Below are 12,003 nucleotides of genomic sequence, written 5' to 3'. Positions count from 1 at the left end.
GGAGATCCGGGAGACCACATTTTGTTTGGTTGGCTGGTCTGATTGCACGATGTCCTTGTGGGAATGTCTACGGTGGCTTCTGATGGGGGACTTCATCAGAACCAAATATGACAGTCGCAGCTGCATGATGAAAGCAGGGTTTAGGTTTCAAATGTTCAGCTTTCCTATGAGGATACATCCAAAGTTGCTTGAGTTCTACCTTTTAGAAAATTAAGTCCGAAGTATACTATTTCTTTACAACGTTCTCATGGGCCTGTGCTGGGGTTACAGAACATCCGTAGCTTGGAGCAGAGCGGCGCCTTACTAAATGGTTTCTGTTTGTTGGGGCAGCTCGGTTCTAGGAAAGCTTTCTTCTGGATCCTTTTAGAGTTAAATTAATCTCGTCCCTAGGACTGCGATGCTCACTGCGATGCTGTGTTCTAGTGCAAGTGTCCAGCACTTAATGAAAGTTATTTTATGTTTATTTATGTGATCAGAACACCTTGCCTGGGCCAGGCCTTCTGTTCATTACGATAGAGCACTGAGGAACATGGACTTAGTCCCCAACTTCATAAAACTTACACTCTACCTGAAATAGGTCCCATTTCTTCACCAGGGATGATTCTGTTGGAGAAATATTAGTATCTGTTTGTAACAAAGTCTCACTCAGTGAATGTACAAATCCTTTTAAAGTCATTATGTCACAAAAGTTGTAGTTTTTAAATTTAAGAAGTCAGTTGTTTTCATTGTTTGAACAGGAATGCTAATCCATATCTATAATTATGACTTACTCCACAGCATGCATTCTACTCCTCTTTTGTTTTATGGTTGATAGCATCAGTAAGCTTCTAGTAATTCATATTTCCCCCAAAATGGTTTTAAATAGTCTTAGCCAACCATGGAAATTCTATCTTCATTTTTACTCATTTATTTTAATTTATTTTAATCTTTATTTTTGAGAGAGAGAGACAGTGTAATCTTTATTTATTTTTGAGAGAGAGAGAGAGAGAGAGAGTGAGTGGGGAAGGAACAGAGAGAGGGAGACACAGAATCTGAAGCAGGTTCCAGGCTCTGAGCTGTCAGCACAGAGCCCAATGCGGGGCTCGAATTCACGAACTGTGAGATCATGACCTGAGCTGAAGTCGGACACTTAACTGACGAAGTCACCCAGGTGCCCCAGTGTCTTCTTTTTAAAAAGTCATTCTAGGAGTCTAAGGGTAAGCAAATTGGTGCCTAGTGTTTCCCTGGAGCAACGATTTGTCCTGGAGTAGGTAGTTGACCTAAACTCATCGATTAGACCTAAAGGAGAGACTTTTCTTCCATAGCTGGGATAGAGGCCCCCCCTTTGTCCTTTCCCATTGAATATGTATATATATATATATATATATATGGGTATATATATATACCCGTATATGTATGGGTATATATATATACCCATATATATACGGGTATATATATATACACACACATATATATATGGGTATATATATGTATATATATATACATATATATATGGATGTGGATATAGACATAATTTTTTATGGATATAGACATTATTTTTTAGAGCAGTTTGAGTTGAAGGTTTCATTGTTGAGAGCTGAAAGCATGCTGATTTACACATCAAGAAACTCCAAAGTCGAACATTGTAACTGAGTGCAGATCCTTTAGGAGCACAGTATAATAAGCAAACATTATCAAGGAAAACCTCTATGTTCATCCTGACTTTCATATTACTTTCACTTTAGACAAGCATTTTTTCTTTTTTGGTGGGAACGTGCACACAGGTGTGTGGGGGTGGGGGGCAGAGAATCTTAAGCGGGCTCCACACTCAGTGCTGAGCCTGACACGTGAGCTCAATCCCATGACCCTGGGATCATGACCTGAGCCGAAATCAAGACCTGGACGCTCAACTGACTGAGCCACCTAGGCGCCCCTGTGGAGAAGCGGTTCTTAACACCTGTAACCCAGCTATTGTTTTGTCACCTACTAACTATCAGTGCACCCAGAGTAGGTCTTCTAAAAACAATAGGTGTTACTTTTTTCAGGTCCCTTTACATGTATTCCCAATGACGACGAAAGAGTTTCTTAATAACTATCTTTTATTACAGAAGTTTATTTTGAACTATTTATTGATCTTGGGGTTTTTTTGTTTTGTTTCGTTTTGTTTTACATTTTTTCAGTATAGTTGACACAAAACATTACATTCGTTTCAGGCGTAGCACACAGTGATTCAACTTCTCTATACATTATGCTGTGCTCACCACCAATGTAACTGCCATCTGCTACCATATAACCATCTTTTAAACTGAGCTGGAAATGTTTTAAACCAGGGACTAAAATGCCCTGCAGTGAAGCATGTAGTATTAGCCAGTGGTCAAGGATTAACTGATGATTACTGTTTTCTAAGAAAGGCTGTTATGAAATTATTGTGATATCTTTTGGGGCTGACAGACATTTGCTGGAGGTTGACAGTAATAGGTACGATAGAGGAGACCATGGCATTTCAGCTTAGTTAGAAGTATCTTATTTGTACAGAAACTATACATTTTTAATGTACTCAGCTCTTCCTCTATGCAAGGCAGTGCCCTGGGTATTGCAGGAGCTTCAATCAAGAATAAGCCATGTTCTCAGCCCTCAGGAGATGATTATCTAGGAGAAGGCAAGGAGGATATTGAGTTCATAAATAACTACAAGGAATGCAGGGTAAGAAATGCCCAAACACCACACTGTGGAAATTTGAGAGAAAGGGTATGTCTGGTCAGAATGATCTTAGATTTCCTGGGGAAAGTGGCCTTTGAAGGGTTAGGTGAACGTCTAGACTGAGAAAACAGAGTGACTAAAGGGTCATTAAGGACAAGGGTATGTAGTTGAAGGGTTTATGGTTTCACTGTTATTAAGATCAGACTACAGGTAGTGGTGGGAAGAAAGACTCAATACACACATTGGCCCAATTGGGGAGGCCCCTTAACACCTGGTTGAGAGGTTGGTACACAGCTCACAAGGCACTAATGAAGTGTTAAAAGGTTTTGTATAGAATGGGTTAGAGTGGGGCATGGCTTAGGTTATATAATTATGCTATATTCCATGGGAGAGACATGGAGTGGTAGAATCTACCAGATTTTGGAAACTAATTAGAAACGGGATCAGTCAAGGGGAAGGATTCGAGGACTGTGGCTTGAATCTAGGTGGCTGAAAGAGACGGTGAAAATAGAGAAATCAGGTGCAGGAGCAAGTATGAGGACAAGATGTTACATTTTCCTTTGAAACCTTTTTAGTCTGAGGTGTGGCAAAATATGTATCATGTAACCAAAATCTGTGGGAGAAATGTGAATGTTGAATACATGTAACAATAAATAGAACCCCCATAGTCTCATTTTTCTATTGTTTCTGCTTTTATAAGTCCTTAACTTTTTTTTTTATGAAATTTATTGACAAATTGGTTTCCATACAACACCCAGTGCTCATCCCAAAAGGTGCCCTCCTCAATACCCATCACCCACCCTCCCCTCCCTCCCACCCCCCAGTCCTTAACTTTTCCATCACATATTTTACATAGCCAACCCCAGAAACATTCTGTCTTTAAAGACAAACAAAACAGAAGATTTTCCAGGAAAGTGAATGACTTCATTTGGACAGTTTTATACCAAGATGGATCTCTCTACTAGAAATTTAATCCCACAGATCCTTAGCATAATCCTCAGAAAATTGCACCCATTCTAAATTCGTGTACCAAGAGCCAACTTATTTTCTCGTGTACCAAATATTTTGTGAGTCAGAGAAAATTGCCTTTCAAGTAGCCGACGCCCACAGTTGATCATGAACACATAGCCTTGTGGCCTCGCAGCTGTCATCCCTTAGAGTTCAGGCCACCGAGGCGGTGTGGGAAGCCCTCTCATTAGTGGACACAGAAGGTTTTGCTGAGTTTGCAAAATAAGTACCCGGTACTGCTGTCAGCTGCCAACCAGAAGTCAGGATGGAAGAATATTGTTCCGGCTCTGCAGAGTGGGAATTCGGAAAATACATTTGCCGGAAGAACCCCTTGCTGGGCACTTCCTGGTAGCTAGGAAGCTCCTGGGTACAGGCAGGAAGGGAACTCTTCCCAGTAATTCTATTGCTGGAGAAGCCTGGTGGTACAGAAAAGCAAACAGGAGAAAGCAACATGAACTGTCAGACTTCTTCGGCAATGGCAGCGTGCAGAATGAGGAGTTGCCTTACAGCGGACATTCTCCTCTGAAGCTATGAATTGAAACAAAGGAAGAGAACAGGGGATTTCCAGTGTGGCGTGGCTATCTCTGAGAGTTGTGACCTCAGCACAAAGGGATGTGCTTGCTGTACTGCACCCCCCTCCACATCCCCCACCCCCTTGCAAGCCAACAGCCCCCATTTCTCTTGCTTCCCATCCCTGCACGAGGATGCCTGGTTGGCTGTATCCCTGTGCTCATTGATCTGGGTCACATCCCCGTTGTAAAACAATAGCCCTGATCTTTGGCAAGACCCCTCACTTACAAAAGCTTGCTTGGAGAAGAAGAGGCTGTAGTAAGAGTAAATCTACAATACTTGAGAAGTAAAAATGAAGCGTGGAGTCCTCAGGAATAGCAACTACGATCTCTATTGTGTGTGTGTGTGTGTGTGTGTGTGTGTGTGTTTGGGTCCTTCATATATCCTGGAGCAGTACTGGGCTACAAAGTCATGGACTTGTCTTGAATTACTAAAGAAAGTCACACGGTGATGGGAAAATTAATTCAAACATAGATCCAGCTGGTAATAGATTAGTAGTGGCAGTATTCAACCTAACAGGTATTTACGGAGCGCCTAATATTAGTATGTTTATTCTTTCATTCAGGAAGTATTTATGGAGTCTATGTTGTATGCCAGGATAGCGTTCTAGGAGTTACCTTGGAAAACAAAATGAGGGATGAAGTCCCTTCCCTCAAGGAACTTATAGTCTAACTCAAGTCACTTCATGAACCACTGGGGAAATTCGAAGACACATAACTTTCCTGAGTTGCTTATAATATAGCTGGGGAGATGAGACCCTAGCAACATGAAAAACAAGCCCTACTTAACAGTGTCAGATGACCTGTGAGAAATGCCAAATGACACATATACGTAGTAACTGCCGTAGGAATTTCAAAGAGGGGGATTGGAAAAGGCTGTATGGACTAGATGGTAATAAGCAATAAACAGTATAGAGAAAGCTCGTAGGAATGTAATGTAATGTAATATAATGTAACGTAATGTACCTGTATGTTGGGATTTTAAGCTCTGTGTACAGTTGTTTCTATATGTTTGTTTTCAAGGTAATATCATCTTAACAATTGTGCCTTATTCAGTAAAAAATCTTTGCGGTACGCTGCAAAGTACTGTAAGTAGCTTTTCTCCCTTTTATACTTAGAAAGAGCTGATTGCTTTGAAGAGGGAGGAAACTCAAATCCCAATGGATTTCGTGAGACCTTGCAAATTCAATTTATTCCGAGGCATTTGTTACATAAACAAACGCATCCCCTCAACTCTGGTTGTCAAGTAGAACTGAAAAAACTATATTTGCTGATATACTTGTTTCCTAACATTTTCCTTATTGTGGGCACACGTCCTGGAGGGCATATAAAAAGGGTTAGGAGTGAGGGTGGGAAGGGTGGATGTGGTTAATTCCAAGACTGAGTCAGGCTGCCAGACTCCTTTATTAATTTTTAGCCATGTATCTCTCTTCTTACTGCTTTACTGAGGAGCAGTGACTCGCTGAAAGGAGCCCAGAAACCACTGGCCAAATTGTAGTCATTGCTTTCCCGGCCACCTTGTTCTGACACTTCATTATGAGGCTAAGATTTAAGACTGTCAAGAACAGAAGAAGCAATTCAGGACTGACTTTTGGTCCTCAAGCCAAAGTGCTTCCGAAATATAGCATGTTCGTTTCTGGGCAAAAATTATAGCAAAGACCCTCTTCTCCTTTTATTCACAAAGTAGATCTCCAGCCCCTCTGTGGTGCACAGAAAACCTGCACAGGATTTGTATCTGTGGAGAGAAAGAAAGAGCACTCCAGGCTGGGTATCTTCCACCGCTCTCCCCATTTTTTTTGATCTTTCTCCACTCATCAAACTCAGTGACTACTCTTGAACAGGATAGATGTCTCCTGTTCAGAAGGAGGGTTTAATTGCAAGGAAGTGAGGACTGAATTAAAATTGTGCTGGGTCACCATACTGCTTGTGGGTTACTGCCTCCCTATCGTCTAACGCCTTCTCCTTTCTTCCCCTCCCTCATTTTCTTTCGGGGGTCCATGGGATTCTGGGGTGCAGATTCCATCCCCCCAGCTCCATAACAGTGGAGCATGGTTCCCTAAGCCCATGTGCAAATACCATCCCTGTCCCCCAGTTCCCTACCCATGGTGACTGGTTTCAGTGTTGGCGTATATTTTAAGCAGTGCAAGGAACTACGAGGGTTTCCGTTGAGACTTCTGGGTCAAAAATAATCATTCCCTGGAGGATGTGAATAAAGAAGCACTTGGCCCCCCAAATTGTTGTTAGCTATCCGGAGACAATAAAAGCAGACAGCGTTAGGGTGAAGTTGGTACCACAGGGCAGAGCAGCAGGGGCAAACTGGCTTTCTGGGAACATCACTGAGCTGCTGGGCCCTCTCTGCCCGAGGCCAGCCAGCTCTAGTTTTTTAGGCACACAAAGCGATGCATTCCCTTCGGTATGGAAACCAGTCTGATGTGGGTTTTCTGTCACTTACAACCCAAAGCATCCTAAGTAACATAATTTCCTTAAAAGCAAAAGTGTGCTTCCAAGGTTTGTTGAACTCTGTGAAATATTGTATTAACGTGCTCTGACCGTATCCATGAATTGCTTTCTAAATAGCATGGGCTTTTGGGGCGCCTGGGTGGCGCAGTCGGTTAAGCGTCCGACTTCAGCCAGGTCACGATCTCGCGGTCCGTGAGTTCGAGCCCCGCGTCAGGCTCTGGGCTGATGGCTCAGAGCCTGGAGCCTGGTTCCGATTCTGTGTCTCCCTCGCTCTCTGCCCCTCCCCCGTTCATGCTCTGTCTCTCTCTGTCCCAAAAATAAATAAACGTTGAAAAAAAAATTTTTTTAAATAGCATGGGCTTTTGCAGAGGGGTGATATACCCATTTACTGTGGGTGCATCACAAAACAAAAGCAAGTGTCTCATCTTCAATTTTTTCTGGATGGTCTGGAATTAAAATATACCGTGAGGGTGGCTCAGTCAGCTGAGTGTCCGACTTGGCTCAGATCATGATCTCACTGTTCATGGGTTCGAGCCCCACATCCAGCTTTCTGCTGTCAGCGTGGAGCTGGCTTTGGATCCTCTGTCCCCCTCTTTCTCTCTGCACCTCCCTGCTCGTGCTCTCTCTCTCTCTCTCAAAAATAAACATTAAAAAATAAAATAAAATATACCATGAGATCACTTTTATTTGGTGCATACTTAATCTTACGGAAGTCAGTACTATTCCTGTGCCCTTTGCTTGAATAGGAAGGTTCAAAGTTGTATCCAACTTTCTTGCTCATATTGCATCCATAGGAGAGTTCCACCACTAGGAGGGGTAGCGGCAGGATCATGGGTAGCACCTCAAAGTGACCTCTGGAGAGTGCCCTCCCGCTTTGATGAAACAGAAGACAATCTCTCAAGTTAGAGGAAGGGCAGAGGTTTTTCCCATCCTGTCCCTGTTTGTTTTCTTATCTGCTTTCTCACCTCCTCTTCCCCTATTAAATAGCTCCTATTCTCTTCCCTTTTCCATAGGCTTTTTTCTTGTCCTTCTCTCCCACTTACCCTGTTCCCACTCTTCCCTTCCCACCTTATTCTTATTTAATGTAAGTGTCTACCTGCTCACTCCACACATTCTGCCCTCACCATCACCCCCAATCGAGAGTCCGGTGCCCTAACCGTAGAGCTTCCCGTATGTATACCTGAGATAATCTTTATCATTGTGATTGTAGTACTACAACTAAAAAAGGATGATAAAATACATCTTCTAACATAGTCTTTTCCCTTTCTCCTCATCAAATTCCTCTAGATCAGTGATTCTTAAAGTGTGATTCCCGGACCACCGGTGGGAACATTACCTGGAAACTTGCAAAAAATGCAAATTCTTGGGCCCTTCCCCAGACCTCCCCGAATTGGAAACTTCCAGAGCGGGGCCCAGCGATCTGTGTTTTAACAAGCTTTCCAGGGGATTCTGACCCAGGCTAACGTATGACAACCGCTGGGCCAGATTGCTTTGCCTCCTGCCACCAAATTGATTTCATTTTCCTAAAAGATCTCTTGGGCGGATGAGGTTGTGGGGACAGTACTTCCCCTTTAACTTGAATAACTCATGCTTCCATGGAGGATGCCTGTGAAAGTATGTCTGTCTGCTGCCTTCTCTGAATTCCAGGGCGAGATCATTCTATTTTCATAAGCCGCAGCTGGTAGCAACTAGGAATATACTTCAGAGCCCCTGCCCCTGGCAACCATGGCAGGTTTCCAGCCCATGCTGGCATTGCCCGCAGTGACTCTTCTGGTAGGAGAAAAAAAAAAAAAGCAAGAGATTTTCCTTCCAAAAGCAAGAGAGGGAGGCGATCTCAACATCAAGACATCTAAAACCAAGATCATTCATTTCCCGTAATCTTATCATTCCTTGAGTACTCCCTGTTTCTTTTTGACGTAGGGCTGCTCTAGACCCCTGGCCTTCCAGAGTGACCCTTTGCTCTTCCCTCTTTTTGGCTTTCCACGCCCCCCCCGCCCCCCTCCTAAACCAGGTCTTCATGCCTCACCAGCAGGTGACATTGCAGTTTCCTTAACCCTTCTCCCAGGTTCTATCATCTCTTCTTTCAACCCGTCTTACTGCGTGCGGATTGCTTTTCCTCAAATAATCATCTCAGTTGGTCACTCTCGTTAAGACTCTGGTGACGTTACCTGCAGAGCGTCACGGAGAGCCTGGAGTTCTAGGCCGATTGTATCTTTCTGAACATCTGGCAGTGCCCTCCCCAAAGGGGCTACCAGCCGTCCCCAACTGCAATGCCCATTCCTTCGCTTGTTCCTACGCTCGCTGGGTCTGGAATGCCCTGACTCCAGGTGAGGGCCTACTTCCTTAAAGCCCCGTTGCGTTCCATCAAGGTCTAGCTCAAGTTTGACCTCCACAGAAGTTCCTGTTGATTGCTCCAGACCACAGGGCTCTCTCCAGGCTCCAAATGTCCATAGCCCTTTGGTCTCTGTCTTGGCCTCATATTGTCACCCTTTGCATCTCTCCACGTGCATTACTAGTGTGAGGTCTGTGAGGTAGCGTGTGTTTTGTCAGACTCCGTGCTCTCCATGTCTGTATGGTGCTCCTTGAACATTTATCTACCAACGGGGGAGACACACGAGCACTACGTATTTAAGGAATTTTCAGTATGTTTATATTTTAACGAGCTTTATTTGTAGATGTGTTATGTGGTTCTCGTAAGTGTGAAAAATAAATCTGTTATAAATAATATGCCTCATTATCTTCATTGTTTTGACACAGGAGCATTACAAAAACAACCCTAACGTGAACATAGCTCAGCTTGCTTCTGTTAAAAATACTTTAGGAAGCCCATTTTCTGTGACATAAAAAGCTTTTAATGTCATAGGTACGTGTGTGTCAGTCTCTGACATCTCAGGCCTCAAACAAAATTCAATAACATGGTAAAGGCTAGAAAACACTATTTTTTGCAATTGCATAAAAAATGACTGTATTTAGTGAATAACTGAGGTAATTTTGCTATAATATTCAAATATTTGGATTTGGAGAAAACTATTTTTAGCACATATTATTTATTGTCTGTATTATGAATGCATCTTACCTTTCCTTTAACTAGGATATCAGTCAAAATGGTTAGAACTAGTATGAAATATGTTAATATTTATGCTCTTCTAATAACGAATACGAACTTAATAACTAACTTAACACTCAAATATAAAAGAAGAAAAATATTAAAGCCTCTCTAATGCACAGTATGAAGTGGGTCAAAAACCTCAACTGTAATTTTACCTTAAGGGAAGGGTAGCTTTATGATTTTAAGGAACATTGCAGGGACTAAAGTTTGTTAATGAAATGCCTTACAGATTATAGTGGGAAGCTCTTCTAATGAATCGGTGAATATTCTCTCTAATTATTTCGAATCAAAGTATGCGTAGTATTTCTAACATGTTTACTCTTTTTTAAAAAAATGTGTATCTACTTTGAGAGAGAGAGAGAGAGAGAGAGAGAGAGAGAGAGAGAATGAGTGGGAGAGGGGCAGAGAGAGAAGGGGACAGATGAAGCAGGTTCTGTGTTATCAACCAGGAGTCTGACACGGGGCTCGAACCCACGAACCATGAGATCATGACCTGAGCCAAAGTCAGATGCTTAACCAACTGAGCCACCTAGGTGCCCCTAACATGTTTACTCCTAAATAGCTTGTGAACATTGTTTGCATTCTCATCTGTGTGATAGAGGAAGTCCGCGTGGAGGGTCTTCTGTGTGTAATAATGCTTAAGGGAATGTCATTTTCACACGTAGGTATAAGTTTTCAATAAGCGCAACCTATTCACTGGGTCTGTAGCACTTTTCAGGATCAAAGACCCAACACTGTCATTCAAACCCTCCACGGACTCCTCCCACTCTGCCAGTCTCGTCTCTCATCACCTCACCTTCTGCGGGGCAGGGTGTGAAGCGGTCACGGGGCCCTAGATGTTCCAGGGCCCCTTGTGAGACAGTGCCTGGGAACAGGTTGTCCTTCTGGCCAGAGTGCCTTCTCCACTGGAGCGCCTGCCACCCTGCCCGCCCAAGTGGTTATTTTGTCCTGACGCTGCCACAGTGCCTCTCCTCCAAGGACTGGACAGAGTGCCAAGGTCCTTTATGCCAGGGAGCCGAGCTCGGAGAAGTGCGCGGTCTATAGCAAAGTTAACGTTAGAGAAGTGCCAAAGCCAGAGTTAGGAGAAAATAGGACCGTCTGGATAAAGTGGAACCTACCAAACTGTTCTGTAATTCACAGATGCAGAATTAGCCAGTATTTTGCCAGGTGAGCACACTGAGTATCCGGGAAGTCACTGCTTATTCCACTGACACAAAGTGTCAGCTTAGTTATCTGAAGAAGTGATCTCATCTGATTTACTTCCAGGAAGGGCGCTAAGTACTGAGAAGAGTTGGTCGTTTTAGGAGCTGGGAACTTGGTGACTGATTTCACATGTTGGCGCTCCTTGCCACGTTTTCCATTTGATCCGGGGCTCGTGCCCTCCATGCAATACTTCATGGGGATTTAGAGATACCGCTCTCTTTTTGTTATTCTACCCCTTTGGCTCCTCCTTACCAGTGTCCTTTGCTCCTCTCCCTCACCTTCCTGACTTCCAAGTTTTGGAATGTCCCCAGCACGGTCTCGTCGGATTGCCAGTTGGTTTTGTTTTGTTTTGTTTTGTTTCCTATTTAACTTACTTCCTAAGTGATCACATCCTGTCCCACAGCTTTAAATAATCGTCTGAATAATGAAGACTCTGTATTTATATCCCTTATGGCTCCAGTCCTGACTGAACCCCTCCTAAACGTCAGGCCCATTTACTCAGCCTCCACTCAGCATCTGCAGTGATGTCTCCAGGCCACTGGTGCACAGCAAGCTATGCTTAACAGTTCCAGAACCGAGTTCCAGGCGATAGCTCCCCACCCCGCTAGTGACTGTATTCTTGCATTGCCTCAGGTCAGAAACTCATTTCGTCAGGTCAGAACTCATTCTTGGCTCAGTCTTCTGCATCCAGAAGGCAAACCGTCAGCCCATTGTGCAGAGTATATCCAGTCTCTCACTCTGGCTCATGACTATTTCTTTTTCTTTTTCTTAACTTATTATTTATTATTTTTATTTTTACTTATTTAATTTACATCCGAGTTAGCATCTAGTGCAACAATGATTTCAGGAGTAGATCCCTTAGTGCCCCGGACCCATGTAGCCCGTCCCCCCTCCCACCACCCCTCCCGTTACCCTCTGCTTGTTCTCCATATTGAAGACTCTCTTATGTTTTGTCCCCCTCCCTGTTTTCCTATT

General features: G+C 43.4%; 1 protein-coding gene across 3 annotated transcripts in view; it reads left to right on the top strand.

Annotated features, from left to right (window-relative positions):
• CYP39A1 (cytochrome P450 family 39 subfamily A member 1) overlaps positions 1-12,003 on the top strand; it is a 95,689-nt gene that overhangs the window by 72,358 nt on the left and 11,328 nt on the right. The window lies entirely within an intron of this gene.

The sequence above is a fragment of the Felis catus genome, chromosome B2 (genome assembly GCF_018350175.1).
Source record: "Felis catus isolate Fca126 chromosome B2, F.catus_Fca126_mat1.0, whole genome shotgun sequence".
Lineage (NCBI taxonomy): Eukaryota > Metazoa > Chordata > Mammalia > Carnivora > Felidae > Felis > Felis catus.
This window is presented reverse-complemented; position numbering and strand designations above follow the sequence as displayed.